We start from the raw sequence: 14,261 nt of genomic DNA, 5'->3' as shown, positions 1-14,261 counted from the left end.
CGGTCTTCCGCATGACAGAGGGAGATACTAATCCACTATACCAAAGAGGAGTTATTTTGAAGATTAAGGGGTACTTTGTTGCTTTTAATGGTTGTGAAGTGTCTAGGATTTAAGAACACTTTGTGGTGCATTCCGCAGACTCACGTGTAAGAAAGCTTTCAATTCCGAAGCTTTTTTTTAATATGGTAGTTTAAAACTATTTCAGATGTGATATTTTCAAGACAGCGAGGTCTGATTATGCCGCAAGCACGGACAGGATTGCTCGTTGACACTTGTTCAGTTTTCCCAGAAACTAAAAAGCAAGCACCTCCCCGTCGGGGAATCGAACCCCGGTCTTCCGCGTGACAGGCGGAGATACTATTCCACTATACTAACAAGGGGTTACCTAGAAGGTTAGGGGGTACATTTTTGCTTTCAATGGCTGTGAAGTGTCCAGGATTTAAGAACACTTTGTGGTGCATTCCGCAGAGCCACGTGTAAGACAGCTTTCTATTCTGAAGCTTTTTTGAATGTGTTAGTGTAAAACTACTTTAGATGTGATATTTTCAAGACAGCGAGGTGTGATTATGCCGCAAGCACGGACAGGATTGCTCGTTGACACTTGTTCAGTTTTCCCAGAAACTGAAAAGCAAGTACCTCCCCGTCGGGGAATCGAACCCCGGTCTTCCGCGTGACAGGCGGAGATACTAATCCACTATACTAACGAGGAGCTGTTTGGAAGACTGAGCGGTCCTTTGTAGCTTTAAATGGTTGTAAGGTGTCGGATTAAGAACACTTCATGGTGTATTCCGCAGACTCACGTGTAAGACAGCTTTCAATTCCGAAGCTTTTTTTTAATATGGTAGTAAAACTCCTTCAGATGCGATATTTTCAAGACAGCGAGGTCTGATTATGCCGCAAGCACGGACAGGGAGATACTATTCCACTACACTAACAAGGAGTTACCTAAAAGGTTAGGGGGTACTTTGTTGCTTTCAATGGCTGTGAAGTGTCCAGGATTTAACACTTGGTTTTGCATTCCCCAGTGTCACATGTAAGACATCATTCTATTCTGAAGCTTTTTTGAATGTGTTAGTGTAAAACTACTTCAGATGTGATATTTTCAAGACAGCAAGATCTGATTATGCAGCAAGCACGGACAGGATTGCTCGTCGACACTTGTTCAGTTTTTCCCAGAAACTGAAAAGTTATACCCCCCCGTTGGGTTATTGAACCCTGGTCTTCCGCGTGACAGGGGGAGATACTATTCCACTATACAAACAAGGGGTTACCTAGAAGGTTAGGGGGTACATTGTTGCTTTCAATGGCTGTGAAGTGTCCAGGATTTAAGACCTCATGGTGCATTCCGCAGACTCACGTGTAAGACAGCTTTCTATTCTGAAGCTTTTTTGAATGTGTTAGTGTAAAACTACTTCAGATGTGATATTTTCAAGACAGCGAGGTGTGATTATGCCGCAAGCACGGACAGGATTGCTCGTTGACACTTGTTCAGTTTTCCCAGAAACTGCAAAACAAGTACCTCCCCGTCTGGGAATCGAACCCCGGTCTTCCGCGTGACAGGCGGAGATACTAATCCACTATACTAACGAGGAGCTGTTTGGAAGATTGAGCGGTCCTTTGTAGCTTTAAATGGTTGTAAGGTGTCGGATTTAAGAACACTTCATGGTGCATTCCGCAGACTCACGTGTAAGACAGCTTTCAATTCCGAAGCTTTTTTTAAATATGGTAGTGTAAAACTACTTCAGATGTGATATTTTCAAGACAGCGAGGTCTGATTATGCCGCAAGCGCGGACAGGATTGCTCGTTGACACTTGTTCAGTTTTTCCCAGAGACAGCTTTCATTTCTGAAGCATTTTTCGATACAGTAGGTCAAAACCACCACTGATGCGATATTTTCAAGACAGCTCGGTCTGACAGTGCCGCAAAAACACTTCATAGTGCATTCTGCAGACTCACGTGCAAGACAGATTTCAATTACGAAGCTTTTTTTTAATATGGTAGTGTAAAACTACTTCAGATGTGATATTTTCAAGACAGCGAGGTCTGATTATGCCGCAAGCACGGACAGGGAGATACTATTCCACTACACTAACAAGGAGTTACCTAAAAGGTTAGGGGGTACTTTGTTGCTTTCAATGGCTGTGAAGTGTCCAGGATTTAACACTTCGTGGTGCATTCCCCAGTGTCATATGTAAGACATCATTCAATTGTGAAGCTTTTTTGAATGTGTTAGTGTAAAACTACTTCAGATGTGATATTTTGAAGACAGCAAGATCTGGTTTGCTCATTGACAATTCTTCAGCTTTCCCAGAAATTGAAAGGTAAGCACTTCCCCCATCAGGGAATTGAACCCCGGTCTTCCGCATGACAGAGGGAGATACTAATCCACTATACCAAAGAGGAGTTATTTTGAAGATTAAGGCGTACTTTGTTGCTTTTAATGGTTGTGAAGTGTCTAGGATTTAAGAACACTTTGTGGTGCATTCCGCAGACTCACGTGTAAGAAAGCTTTCAATTCCGAAGCTTTTTTTTAATATGGTAGTTTAAAACTATTTCAGATGTGATATTTTCAAGACAGCGAGGTCTGATTATGCCGCAAGCACGGACAGGATTGCTCGTTGACACTTGTTCAGTTTTCCCAGAAACTAAAAAGCAAGCACCTCCCCGTCGGGGAATCGAACCCCGGTCTTTCGCGTGACAGGCGGAGATACTATTCCACTATACTAACAAGGGGTTACCTAGAAGGTTAGGGGGTACATTTTTGCTTTCAATGGCTGTGAAGTGTCCAGGATTTAAGAACACTTTGTGGTGCATTCCGCAGAGCCACGTGTAAGACAGCTTTCTATTCTGAAGCTTTTTTGAATGTGTTAGTGTAAAACTACTTCAGATGTGATATTTTCAAGACAGCGAGGTGTGATTATGCCGCAAGCACGGACAGGATTGCTCGTTGACACTTGTTCAGTTTTCCCAGAAACTGAAAAGCAAGTACCTCCCCGTCGGGGAATCGAACCCCGGTCTTCCGCGTGACAGGCGGAGATACTAATCCACTATACTAACGAGGAGCTGTTTGGAAGACTGAGCGGTCCTTTGTAGCTTTAAATGGTTGTAAGGTGTCGGATTTAAGAACACTTCATGGTGTATTCCGCAGACTCACGTGTAAGACAGCTTTCAATTCCGAAGCTTTTTTTTAATATGGTAGTAAAACTCCTTCAGATGTGATATTTTCAAGACAGCGAGGTCTGATTATGCCGCAAGCACGGACAGGGAGATACTATTCCACTACACTAACAAGGAGTTACCTAAAAGGTTAGGGGGTACTTTGTTGCTTTCAATGGCTGTGAAGTGTCCAGGATTTAACACTTGGTTTTGCATTCCCCAGTGTCACATGTAAGACATCATTCTATTCTGAAGCTTTTTTGAATGTGTTAGTGTAAAACTACTTCAGATGTGATATTTTCAAGACAGCAAGATCTGATTATGCAGCAAGCACGGACAGGATTGCTCGTCGACACTTGTTCAGTTTTTCCCAGAAACTGAAAAGTTATACCCCCCCGTTGGGTTATTGAACCCTGGTCTTCCGCGTGACAGGGGGAGATACTATTCCACTATACAAACAAGGGGTTACCTAGAAGGTTAGGGGGTACATTGTTGCTTTCAATGGCTGTGAAGTGTCCAGGATTTCAGACCTCATCGTGCATTCCGCAGACTCACGTGTAAGACAGCTTTCTATTCTGAAGCTTTTTTGAATGTGTTAGTGTAAAACTACTTCAGATGTGATAGTTTCAAGACAGCGAGGTCTGATTATGCCGCAAGCACGGACAGGATTGCTCATTGACACTTGTTCAGTTTTCCCAGAAACTGAAAAGCAAGTACCTCCCCGTCGGGGAATCGAACCCCGGTCTTCCGCGTGACAGGCAGAGATACTAATCCACTATACTAACGAGGAGCTGTTTGGAAGACTGAGCGGTCCTTTGTAGCTTTAAATGGTTGTAAGGTGTCGGATTTAAGAACACTTCATGGTGCATTCCGCAGACTCACGTGTAAGACAGCTTTCAATTCCGAAGCTTTTTTTTAAGATGGTAGTGTAAAACTACTTCAGATGTGATATTTTCAAGGCAGCGAAGTATGATTATGCCACAAGCACGGACAGGGAGATACTATTCCACGACACTAACAAGGAGTTACCTATAAGGTTAGGGGGTACTTTGTTGCTTTCAATGGCTGTGAAGTGTCCAGGATATTAACACTTCGTGGTGCATTCCCCAGTGTCACATGTAAGCCATCATTCAATTCTGAAGCATTTTTTATATAGTAGTGTAAAACTACTTCAGATGTGATATTTTTTAAGACAGCGAGGTCTGATGGCTCCGCAAAATCAGACAGGCTTGCTCGTCAACACTTCTTCTGTTTTCCCTGAAATTGAAAAGTAAGTACCTCCCCATCTGGGAATCAAACCCCGGTCTTCCACGTGACAGGGAGAGATACTATTCCACTATACAAACTTGAAGTTGTTAAAAAGATTAAGCTGCATCTGAAGGCGGTGCAAACAGTCAGGCTTCAGTTTTCCCAAAAACTGAAAAGCAACTACCTCCCCGTCGGCGAATCAAACTCCGGTTTTGCGTGTGACAGGCAAAGATACTAATCCCCTATACTAACGAGGAGTTAATCAGAAGATTAAGGGGTACATTGTTGCTTTCAATGGTGGTGAAATGTGTAGTATTTAAGAACATGGTGTATTCCGCAGAGTCACGTGTAAGACAGCTTTCATTTCTGAAGCATTTTTCGATACAGTAGGTCAAAACCACCACTGATGCGATATTTTCAAGACAGCTCGGTCTGACAGTGCCGCAAAAACAGACAAGCTTGCTCGTTGACACTTGTTCAGTTTTCCCACAAACTTAAGAGTAAGTACCTCTATGTCGGGTAATTGAACCCCGGTTTTCCGCATCACAGGCGGAGATGCTAATACACTATACTAACAGGGAGTTGTTTAGAAGATTAAGGAGTACTTTGTTGCTTTCAATGGTTGTGAAGTGTCAGATTTAAGAACATTTTGTGGTGCATTCCACAGAGCCACGTGTAAAACACCTTTCAATTCTGAATTATTTTTCTATATGGTAGTGCAAATCCACCACAAATGTGATATTTTCAAGGAAGCTGCGTCTGATGGCGGTGCAAACACAGACAGGCTTGTTCGTTGAAAATTGTTCAGTTTTCCCAGAAATTGGAAGGTAAGCACTTCCCCCGTCGGGGAATTGAACCCCGGTCTTCTGCATGACAGAGGGAGATACTAATCCACTATACCAAAGAGGAGTTATTTTGAAGATTAAGTGGTACTTTGTTGCTTTTAATGGTTGCGAAGTGTCTAGGATTTAAGAACACTTTGTGGTGCATTCCGCAGACTCACGTGTAAGACAGCTTTTTATTCTGAAGCTTTTTTGAATGTGTTAGTGTAAAACTACTGGAGATGTGATATTTTCAAGACAGCGAGATCTGATTATGCCGCAAGCACGGACTGGATTGCTCGTTGAGACTTGTTCAGTTTTCCCAGAAACTGAAAAGCAAGTAGTTGTAAGGTGTCGGATTTAAGAACACTTCATGGTGCATTCCGCAGACTCACGTGTAAGACAGCCCTCAATTCCGAAGCTTTTTTTTAATATGGTAGTGTAAAACTACTTCAGATGTGATATTTTAAAGACAGCGAGGTCTGATTATGCCACAAGCACGGACAGGATTGCTCGTTGACACTTGTTCAGTTTTCCCAGAAACTGAAAAGCAAGTACCTCCCCGTCGGGGAATCGAACCCCGGTCTTCCGCGTGACAGGCGGAGATACTAATCCACTATACTAACGAGGAGCTGTTTGGAAGATTGAGCGGTCCTTTGTAGCTTTAAATGGTTGTAAGGTGTCGGATTTAAGAACACTTCATGGTGCATTCCGCAGACTCACGTGTAAGACAGCCCTCAATTCCGAAGCTTTTTTTTAATATGGTAGTGTAAAACTACTTCAGATGTGATATTTTCAAGGCAGCGAAGTATGATTATGCCGCAAGCACGGACAGGGAGATACTATTCCACTACACTAACAAGGAGTTACCTATAAGGTTAGGGGGTACTTTGTTGCTTTCAATGGCTGTGAAGTGTCCAGGATTTTAACACTTCGTGGTGCATTCCCCAGTGTCACATGTAAGCCATCATTCAATTCTGAAGCATTTTTTATATAGTAGTGTAAAACTACTTCAGATGTGATATTTTTTAAGACAGCGAGGTCTGATGGCTCCGCAAAATCAGACAGGCTTGCTCGTCAACACTTCTTCTGTTTTCCCTGAAATTGAAAAGTAAGTACCTCCCCATCTGGGAATCAAACCCCAGTCTTCCACGTGACAGGGAGAGATACTATTCCACTATATAAACTTGAAGTTGTTAAAAAGATTAAGCTGCATCTGATGGCGGTGCAAACAGTCAGGCTTCAGTTTTCCCAAAAACTGAAAAGCAACTGCCTCCCCGTCGGCGAATCAAACTCCGGTCTTGCGTGTGACAGGCAAAGATACTAATCCACTATACTAACGAGGAGTTAATCAGAAGATTAAGGGGTACATTGTTGCTTTCAATGGTGGTGAAATGTGTAGTATTTAAGAACATGGTGTATTTCGCAGAGTCACGTGTAAGACAGCTTTCATTTCTGAAGCATTTTTCGATACAGTAGGTCAAAACCACCACTGATGCGATATTTTCAAGACAGCTCGGTCTGACAGTGCCGCAAAAACAGACACGCTTGCTTGTTGAAACTTGTTCAGTTTTCCCACAAACTTAAGAGTAAGTACCTCTATGTCAGGGAATCGAACCCCGGTTTTCCGCATGACAGGCGGAGATGCTAATACACTATACTAACAGGGAGTTGTTTAGAAGATTAAGGAGTACTTTTTTGCTTTCAATGGTTGTGAAGTGTCAGATTTAAGAACACTGGTGCATTCCGCAGAGCCACGTGTAAGACAGCTTTCATTTCTGAAGCATTTTTCGATACAGTAGATCAAAACCACCACTGATTCGATATTTTCAAGACAGCTCGGTCTGACAGTGCCGCAAAAACAGACAAGCTTGCTCGTTGACACTTGTTCAGTTTTCCCACAAACTTAAGAGTCAGTACCTCTATGTCGGGTAATTGAACCCCGGTTTTCCGCATGTCAGGCGGAGATGCTAATACACTATACTAACAGGGAGTTGTTTAGAAGATTAAGGAGTACTTTGTTGCTTTCAATGGTTGTGAAGTGTCAGATTTAAGAATATTTTGTGGTGCATTCCACAGAGCCACGTGTAAAACACCTTTCAATTCTGAATTATTTTTCTATATGGTAGTGCAAATCCACCACAAATGTGATATTTTCAAGAAAGCTGCATCTGATGGCGGTGCAAACACAGACAGGCTTGTTCATTGAAAATTGTTCAGTTTTCCCAGAAATTGGAAGGTAAGCACTTCCCCCGTCGGGGAATTGAACCCCAGTCTTCTGCATGACAGAGGGAGATACTAACCCACTATACCAAAGAGGAGTTATTTTGAAGATTAAGTGGTACTTTGTTGCTTTTAATGGTTGTGAAGTGTCTAGGATTTAAGAACACTTTGTGGTGCATTCCGCAGACTCACGTGTAAGACAGCTTTTTATTCTGAAGCTTTTTTGAATGTGTTAGTGTAAAACTACTTGAGATGTGATATTTTCAAGACAGCGAGATCTGATTATGCCGCAAGCACGGACAGGATTGCTCGTTGACACTTGTTCAGTTTTCCCAGAAACTGAAAAGCAAGCACCTCCCCGTCGGGGAATCGAACCCCGGTCTTCCGCGTGACAGGCGGAGATACTAATCCACTATACTAACGAGGAGCTGTTTGGAAGATTGAGCGGTCCTTTGTAGCTTTAAATGGTTGTAAGGTGTCGGATTTAAAAACACTTCATGGTGCATTCCGCAGACTCACGTGTAAGACAGCTTTCAATTCCGAAGCTTTTTTTTAATATGGTAGTGTAAAACTACTTCAGATGTGATATTTTCAAGACAGCGAGGTCTGATTATGCCGCAAGCACGGACAGGATTGCTCGTTGACACTTGTTCAGTTTTCCCAGAAACTGAAAAGCAAGTACCTCCCCGTCGGGGAATCGAACCCCAGTCTTCCGCGTGACAGGCGGAGATACTAATCCACTATACTAACGAGGAGTTAATCAGAAGATTAAGGGGTACATTGTTGCTTTCAATGGTGGTGAAATGTGTAGTATTTAAGAACATGGTGTATTTCGCAGAGTCACGTGTAAGACAGCTTTCATTTCTGAAGCATTTTTCGATACAGTAGGTCAAAACCACCACTGATGCGATATTTTCAAGACAGCTCGGTCTGACAGTGCCGCAAAAACAGACAAGCTTGGTCGTTGACACTTGTTCAGTTTTCCCACAAACTTAAGAGTAAGTACCTCTATGTCGGGTAATTGAACCCCGGTTTTCCGCATGTCAGGCGGAGATGCTAATACACTATACTAACAGGGAGTTGTTTAGAAGATTAAGGAGTACTTTGTTGCTTTCAATGGTTGTGAAGTGTCAGATTTAAGAACATTTTGTGGTGCATTCCACAGAGCCACGTGTAAAACACCTTTCAATTCTGAATTATTTTTCTATATGGTAGTGCAAATCCACCACCAATGTGATATTTTCAAGAAAGCTGCATCTGATGGCGGTGCAAACACAGACAGGCTTGTTCGTTGAAAATTGTTCAGTTTTCCCAGAAATTGGAAGGTAAGCACTTCCCCCGTCGGGGAATTGAACCCCGGTCTTCTGCATGACAGAGGGAGATACTAATCCACTATACCAAAGAGGAGTTATTTTGAAGATTAAGTGGTACTTTGTTGCTTTTAATGGTTGCGAAGTGTCTAGGATTTAAGAACACTTTGTGGTGCATTCCGCAGACTCACGTGTAAGACAGCTTTTTATTCTGAAGCTTTTTTGAATGTGTTAGTGTAAAACTACTGGAGATGTGATATTTTCAAGACAGCGAGATCTGATTATGCCGCAAGCACGGACTGGATTGCTCAGTGAGACTTGTTCAGTTTTCCCAGAAACTGCAAAGCAAGTACCTCCCCGTCGGGGAATCGAACCCCGGTCTTCCGCGTGACAGGCGGAGGTACTAATCCACTATACTAACGAGGAGCTGTTTAGAAGATTGAGCGGTCCTTTGTAACTTTAAATGGTTGTAAGGTGTCGGATTTAAGAACACTTCATGGTGCATTCCGCAGACTCACGTGTAAGACAGCCCTCAATTCCGAAGCTTTTTTTTAATATGGTAGTGTAAAACTACTTCAGATGTGATATTTTAAAGACAGCGAGGTCTGATTATGCCACAAGCACGGACAGGATTGCTCGTTGACACTTGTTCAGTTTTCCCAGAAACTGAAAAGCAAGTACCTCCCCGTCGGGGAATCGAACCCCGGTCTTCCGCGTGACAGGCGGAGATACTAATCCACTATACTAACGAGGAGCTGTTTGGAAGATTGAGCGGTCCTTTGTAGCTTTAAATGGTTGTAAGGTGTCGGATTTAAGAACACTTCATGGTGCATTCCGCAGACTCACGTGTAAGACAGCCCTCAATTCCGAAGCTTTTTTTTAATATGGTAGTGTAAAACTACTTCAGATGTGATATTTTCAAGGCAGCGAAGTATGATTATGCCGCAAGCACGGACAGGGAGATACTATTCCACTACACTAACAAGGAGTTACCTATAAGGTTAGGGGGTACTTTGTTGCTTTCAATGGCTGTGAAGTGTCCAGGATTTTAACACTTCGTGGTGCATTCCCCAGTGTCACATGTAAGCCATCATTCAATTCTGAAGCATTTTTTATATAGTAGTGTAAAACTACTTCAGATGTGATATTTTTTAAGACAGCGAGGTCTGATGGCTCCGCAAAATCAGACAGGCTTGCTCGTCAACACTTCTTCTGTTTTCCCTGAAATTGAAAAGTAAGTACCTCCCCATCTGGGAATCAAACCCCAGTCTTCCACGTGACAGGGAGAGATACTATTCCACTATACAGACTTGAAGTTGTTAAAAAGATTAAGCTGCATCTGATGGCGGTGCAAACAGTCAGGCTTCAGTTTTCCCAAAAACTGAAAAGCAACTGCCTCCCCGTCGGCGAATCAAACTCCGGTCTTGCGTGTGACAGGCAAAGATACTAATCCACTATACTAACGAGGAGTTAATCAGAAGATTAAGGGGTACATTGTTGCTTTCAATGGTGGTGAAATGTGTAGTATTTAAGAACATGGTGTATTTCGCAGAGTCACGTGTAAGACAGCTTTCATTTCTGAAGCATTTTTCGATACAGTAGGTCAAAACCACCACTGATGCGATATTTTCAAGACAGCTCGGTCTGACAGTGCCGCAAAAACAGACACGCTTGCTTGTTGAAACTTGTTCAGTTTTCCCACAAACTTAAGAGTAAGTACCTCTATGTCAGGGAATCGAACCCCGGTTTTCCGCATGACAGGCGGAGATGCTAATACACTATACTAACAGGGAGTTGTTTAGAAGATTAAGGAGTACTTTTTTGCTTTCAATGGTTGTGAAGTGTCAGATTTAAGAACACTGGTGCATTCCGCAGAGCCACGTGTAAGACAGCTTTCATTTCTGAAGCATTTTTCGATACAGTAGATCAAAACCACCACTGATTCGATATTTTCAAGACAGCTCGGTCTGACAGTGCCGCAAAAACAGACAAGCTTGCTCGTTGACACTTGTTCAGTTTTCCCACAAACTTAAGAGTCAGTACCTCTATGTCGGGTAATTGAACCCCGGTTTTCCGCATGTCAGGCGGAGATGCTAATACACTATACTAACAGGGAGTTGTTTAGAAGATTAAGGAGTACTTTGTTGCTTTCAATGGTTGTGAAGTGTCAGATTAAAGAATATTTTGTGGTGCATTCCACAGAGCCACGTGTAAAACACCTTTCAATTCTGAATTATTTTTCTATATGGTAGTGCAAATCCACCACAAATGTGATATTTTCAAGAAAGCTGCATCTGATGGCGGTGCAAACACAGACAGGCTTGTTCATTGAAAATTGTTCAGTTTTCCCAGAAATTGGAAGGTAAGCACTTCCCCCGTCGGGGAATTGAACCCCAGTCTTCTGCATGACAGAGGGAGATACTAACCCACTATACCAAAGAGGAGTTATTTTGAAGATTAAGTGGTACTTTGTTGCTTTTAATGGTTGTGAAGTGTCTAGGATTTAAGAACACTTTGTGGTGCATTCCGCAGACTCACGTGTAAGACAGCTTTTTATTCTGAAGCTTTTTTGAATGTGTTAGTGTAAAACTACTTGAGATGTGATATTTTCAAGACAGCGAGATCTGATTATGCCGCAAGCACGGACAGGATTGCTCGTTGACACTTGTTCAGTTTTCCCAGAAACTGAAAAGCAAGCACCTCCCCGTCGGGGAATCGAACCCCGGTCTTCCGCGTGACAGGCGGAGATACTAATCCACTATACTAACGAGGAGCTGTTTAGAAGATTGAGCGGACCTTTGTAGCTTTAAATGGTTGTAAGGTGTCGGATTTAAGAACACTTCATGGTGCATTCCGCAGACTCACGTGTAAGACAGCCCTCAATTCCGAAGCTTTTTTTTAATATGGTAGTGTAAAACTACTTCAGATGTGATATTTTCATGACAGCGAGGTCTGATTATGCTGCAAGCACGGACAGGGAGATACTATTCCACTACAGCCGAGCGCTTCAGCCGCCTTTTAAGCTTGAACACGTGGCTCCTACGCACTTGTGGCCACCTTGACTTTGCTTTTATTGACAACTTTAACCTATTCTGGAATCGCCCGTCTTTTTACCAGCCGGATGGTGTTCATCCGAACTCTCTTGGTAGCAAGATTTTAGCCGCTAACATCCACCATGTCGTAACCAATTCCACTCCCAGCTGACTCTTGTTTACCAATCATATTTCTTCTTCTACTCATAAACGCTGCAATGACAATGTCACTACCATCACTTACAGGCCAATACCAGCTGCTCACAGTACCACCACTCTCACTAGCTCCCCCTGCAGGCCCTCATTATCATTACCACTATCGGACAATTTTCCCATTGAAACCATCACCGGCAGACGCTTCCCTTGCACACACAAACAACGTGGTTTTAACAGTGGTAATCTAGTATATGTTAATACTGCTCATTCGTACCACCATGAGCGCACGTCCAGCACAATAATTAATCTGGCCGTGCTGAACGTGCGCTCCCTTTTAAACAAAACTTTTATCATAAACGACCTGATTTTAGACAATAATTTACATGGTATACTTTTGTCTGAGACATGGCTTGGTACAGATGCTCCAGTTGCTCTCAACGAGGCTTGCCCACCGAATTTTAACTTTTTATTTTCTACAAGGGATGGCAAAAGAGGAGGCGGGACTGCATCAATTTTTATTAATACTCTTTTATCAAAGGAGATCATTTTTAGCAGCTATTTATCGTTTGAACACCATGCCTTTGTTTTTAGCAGTCCCCCTATTCTCTGCATTACCGTCTATAGACCTCCCCATCATTCCACTTCTTTTATTACAGAATTTTCAGAATTCTTATCCATTTTATATTCCAGTTATAACAGGATATTAATAACTGGCGATTTTAATATACACATGGACAACATCTCGGACCCACTATCCAGAGATTTTTCAAACCTTTTAAACTGCTTGGATTTTAAACAGCACGTCTTGCAGCCAACTCACAACAGAGGACACACCCTGGATTTGGTTATAACCTATGGCTTGTCTGCTGGTGTGTCCTCTGTTGTTGACTTGGCAGTGTCAGACCACTACTGTGTCTATTTTAACATCGCCAGTTTTAACCATCTAGCAGTCCCGGTCAGAACAGTGAAGAAACGCTACCTATCTTCTGAGGTGGCAGCAAATTTTATCGAGATCTTAAAAAACACTCCTGCTGACATTCTACCTGCACCCTGTGATCTTATTGTTGACAATTTTAACCTACATCTTAAATCATCATTAGATTCAGTAGCTCCACTTTTAATTAAAACAACAAAAACAAAGACTGTACCCCGTGGAGAAACAATGCTATCAAAATATCAAAGAGAAAATGCAGGAGTGCAGAGAGGAGGTGGAGAAAAAGTAAACTTACAGTACACTATGAAATTTTATGCGAACAACTGAAATCTTACAATAAAACAGTAAAACTGGCAAGATCTTCCTATTTCTCAAACCTCATTACAGTCAATAAAAACAACCCCAGGGTTCTCTTCTCCACCTTTGAACTTTTAACTAGTTCTGATTTTAATAAGTCCCCACAGAGACCAACAGATGCTCTCTGTGAGGACTTTGCAGACCACTTCAGAAGTAAAATCGATGACATAAGATCCAGTCTTTTAGCCCGTCAAAACACAAGTTTTAATAAACCCGGACAATCATATTTACATGAGGAAACACTGGAAAGTTTTGCCCTGGTTGATGCAAGGACACTTGTTCGAGTTTTCTCCCAGGTAAACCCAACAACCTGCCTTTTGGATCCAATTCCCACATTTCTTTTTAAGACATTTTATGGATTTTTTGAAGAACAAATTTTAAATATAGTCAATTGCTCTCTTCAGACAGGCGTCTTCCCCGCTGCCTTTAAAACGGCGGTGGTGAATCCCCTTCTGAAGAAGAGCGGTTCTGACCCGAGCGTTTTTAATAACTACAGACCCGTATCCAACTTACCGTTTTTATGTAAGATTTTAGAAAAACTGGTTTTCATCCAGTTGAATCATTTTTTAAATACAAATAATATTTTGGAGAAATATCAATCTGGTTTTAGGATGAACCACAGTACGGAGACTGCTCTTTTAAGGATCTTAAATGATATTAGGTGCACTGCAGACGTGAGAAAACTCACAGTCTTGGTGCTACTGGATCTAAGCGCTGCTTTTGATACAGTAGATCACCAAATTCTATTAAATAGACTTAAAAATCTAGTGGGCATCTCTGGTACTGTTTTTGACTGGTTTTATTCCTATCTCACAGACCGATATTTCTTTGTAAGTATGGATACTTGTTCCTCTAAAACTCATGAAATTAAATGTGGGGTTCCTCAAGGTTCGATTTTAGGCCCCTTACTTTTTAATCTTTATATGCTTCCCCTCGGGGATGTCATCAGGGGACACGGCATCAGCTTTCACAGCTATGCTGATGACACGCAGCTGTATATTGCCGTGTCTCCTGATGACACAG

At 42.3% G+C, this 14,261-nt stretch overlaps 8 non-coding genes across 8 annotated transcripts; all 8 read right to left on the bottom strand.

Annotated features, from left to right (window-relative positions):
* Window positions 1-636: 636 nt before the first annotated feature.
* Window positions 637-709, bottom strand: trnad-guc (transfer RNA aspartic acid (anticodon GUC)). The gene has a single exon. It is a non-coding gene; the product is annotated as a tRNA-Asp (tRNA).
* Window positions 710-2,990: 2,281 nt separating this feature from the next.
* trnad-guc (transfer RNA aspartic acid (anticodon GUC)) lies at window positions 2,991-3,063 on the bottom strand. Its single transcript has one exon. It is a non-coding gene; the product is annotated as a tRNA-Asp (tRNA).
* An 811-nt stretch (window positions 3,064-3,874) lies between these two features.
* Window positions 3,875-3,947, bottom strand: trnad-guc (transfer RNA aspartic acid (anticodon GUC)). The gene has a single exon. It is a non-coding gene; the product is annotated as a tRNA-Asp (tRNA).
* Window positions 3,948-5,784: 1,837 nt separating this feature from the next.
* trnad-guc (transfer RNA aspartic acid (anticodon GUC)) lies at window positions 5,785-5,857 on the bottom strand. The gene has a single exon. It is a non-coding gene; the product is annotated as a tRNA-Asp (tRNA).
* Window positions 5,858-7,803: 1,946 nt separating this feature from the next.
* On the bottom strand, window positions 7,804-7,876 carry trnad-guc (transfer RNA aspartic acid (anticodon GUC)). Its single transcript has one exon. It is a non-coding gene; the product is annotated as a tRNA-Asp (tRNA).
* A 1,236-nt stretch (window positions 7,877-9,112) lies between these two features.
* trnad-guc (transfer RNA aspartic acid (anticodon GUC)) lies at window positions 9,113-9,185 on the bottom strand. The gene has a single exon. It is a non-coding gene; the product is annotated as a tRNA-Asp (tRNA).
* A 255-nt stretch (window positions 9,186-9,440) lies between these two features.
* On the bottom strand, window positions 9,441-9,513 carry trnad-guc (transfer RNA aspartic acid (anticodon GUC)). Its single transcript has one exon. It is a non-coding gene; the product is annotated as a tRNA-Asp (tRNA).
* A 1,946-nt stretch (window positions 9,514-11,459) lies between these two features.
* Window positions 11,460-11,532, bottom strand: trnad-guc (transfer RNA aspartic acid (anticodon GUC)). The gene has a single exon. It is a non-coding gene; the product is annotated as a tRNA-Asp (tRNA).
* Between the last annotated feature and the right edge of the window lie 2,729 nt (window positions 11,533-14,261).

The sequence above is a fragment of the Filicampus tigris genome, chromosome 3 (genome assembly GCF_054856515.1).
Source record: "Filicampus tigris isolate MCC_2025a chromosome 3, RoL_Ftig_1.0, whole genome shotgun sequence".
Lineage (NCBI taxonomy): Eukaryota > Metazoa > Chordata > Actinopteri > Syngnathiformes > Syngnathidae > Filicampus > Filicampus tigris.
The sequence above is the reverse complement of the archived record's forward strand: the minus strand, read 5'-3'. Positions and strand labels throughout refer to the sequence as shown.